Below are 2,663 nucleotides of genomic sequence, written 5' to 3'. Positions count from 1 at the left end.
TTGGTTAAGTTATTTGGAAGAAGAATTATGAGATAGCATTTGAAATGGCATAAGAAGTTTTTGTCTCTTATTGGACAATTTTGGAATTGTATATATGACTTCATATGGCTGGAAATCGTGGGGAATAGCTTGGTTATAATGTTATATTTGTTTTTATGCTTGTCCATGTGTTGAGTATATTGATGATGTTGTAATTAGGAGAAGAAGCGACCACAATACCTAGAAGTTCTTCATGTCGTTGTTATATCTTGTGGGGATGTTTGATGTTACTTTTATGATTGATATAAGGTTGTAATGTCATGTCAATATATGTGTATATATGCTGGACTTGTTTATGGTGTTTTAAGTACAATGGAGATGGGAAAAAGAGTTGGGGTTTGGTTCCAATCCAAGCTTACCGCTTGTCGTGTTAAATAGTAGTTTCATTGGTGACATTTGTGCACTTGTTATTGTGTAGATTGATTAGTGTTGTTGGGTTGTTGGGTGTGTTGTGGTGCTTACGGTATATAGTTGAAGGTTGTATGTTTTCTTGTTATTTTTTTGACTTTGAGAAATCAAGAAAAATAGGGGAGATATTGTCCATTTTAATATAAAATAAGCTTGTCGTTCGTGGTACGATAGTTGCATCATTCGTAGCTTGACGATAGTATTATTACTGTTGTTGTAGAATAAAGTGTGACAACATGAGTTCAATGTGGTCATTGGACAGAATGTGATAAGGTATGTTAAGGCTATCTCTTCTTCCCTTTTGGCATGATCCGTATGATACAAATGAAACGAGCAAACACACAAATTTCATAAATGACTCTATTCTTAGAACTACTAGGGGTGCCTGTGTTCTTGATTCCTCATGTGTCCTATTATTATATGTTCTGTTCATGGGTCTCAGAAAATACGTAAGTTGATAATATTTATTTCGTGATATTAACCGAAGCCATATTGATCTTATTGATTTACTTCAGTATGCATTGCATTCATTTATTCATGTACACTGACCCATGACCAGATGGCATTATATATGCGTATATTATATGTATCGGTATGGGGAAAGGTTACGACGTTATATACACACCACCACCTGATCAACTGGCATACATTGATGATTTCGCCAACTAAGACCGAGATGATATGATGGGATGCCCTCGGAGGCTTGATGATGCTATGTACGCATATACCTATGCATGATATGACATTTATATGCATATACATGACACTATAAAGGTTTCATGATTCACTGAGCTATTCAGACTTACAGGTTGAGTCCTTTACTCTATGTTTCTTTCATGTCTTTTATATACTGCTTTTCATGCCTTACATACTCGAAACATTATTTGTACTAAGATCCCTTTGGCCCGGGGACACTACATTTCATGCCTATAGGTCCCGATAGACAGGTTGACAGTCCTCCTAGTAGGCTATCAGCTTAGCGGAAGGTGTTGGTGCACTCCACTTGCTCCGGAGTTACCTATTTGGTCAGCATGTTTTGGACATGTATTGATTGGTATGTCGGGGTATAACGACATGGCCGGTCATTTTGAGAGTTATAGCCCCGTTTCCCCACATTTCTGCTTCTTTTTATGTTCTTCAGATATATTGTGATATATCAGATTAGTTGGTTCGGGTCCGGAGTGGTTTCAGAGTGAATTCAGACACTTAGTCTCTTTTTTAGAAGCTTAAGTTGGAAAAGTCAACTGGATGTTGACTTATGGGTAAACGATCTCGGATTTGAATTTTGATGGTTCCGTTAGCTACGTTAGGTGATTGTGGACTTAGGAGCACGTCCGGAATATGATTTGAAGGTCCGTGGTAGAATTAGACTTGAATTGGCAGAAATTAGAATTTTGGCAATTTTGCCGGCAGTTGAAATTTTGATATCGGGGTCGGATTGGATTTTTGGAAGTTGGAGTAGGTTCGTGGTGTTATTTCTAACTTGTGTGCAAAATTTGAGGTCATCCGGACGTGGTTTGGTAGGTTTCGGCATCGTTTGTGGAATTCAGAAGTTTAGAAGTTCTTCGGCTTGAATCCAGACTTAATTTGTTGTTTTGATGTTGACCTGAGTGATCCGAAGGTTTGACTAAGTTTGTATGAGGTTATAGGATATGTTGGTATGTTTATTTGTGTTCCCGAGGGCCTCGGGGTGATTCTGGGTGGTGAACGGAAGGTTTGGCGTTGGGAAATGCAGCTAAAGCTGCTGCTACTGGTGCTTTCCGCACCTGCGGAGCGGGAACTGTAGGTACGAGGACGCAGGAGTGAAGGAAGATCCGCAGGTGTGGCTTTGGGAGACCTGGGCTCAGACTGCAGGTGTGATGGAAATCCCACATCTGCGGTGGTCACAGAAGCGGTTTGGGAGGCGCAAATGGGCAGATGGATCGCAGCGCAACTTGGCTCCCGCATCTACGATGACCGCAGATGCGGTCAAGTGATCGCAGGAGCGGAGTCAGAATTTTAATGAATTTTCACAGAAGCGGATCCCGATTCGCAGATGCGGTTTTGCATGTGCGGAACTAGGACCGCATGTGCGGTTTTAACTAGGTAGAAAACCCCAGCTGGAGGCTTTGTCTTCCATTTTCAATTTTGGACTTGGGGAGCTCGAGAGAGAGGCGATTGTTCGTAGGTTTTCAAGGAGGACGTTGGGGTAAGATATTCTAACCCGTATTGGTCTA

This window comes from Nicotiana tomentosiformis, chromosome 8, assembly GCF_000390325.3.
Source record: "Nicotiana tomentosiformis chromosome 8, ASM39032v3, whole genome shotgun sequence".
NCBI lineage: Eukaryota > Viridiplantae > Streptophyta > Magnoliopsida > Solanales > Solanaceae > Nicotiana > Nicotiana tomentosiformis.
The sequence above is the reverse complement of the archived record's forward strand: the minus strand, read 5'-3'. Positions refer to the sequence as shown.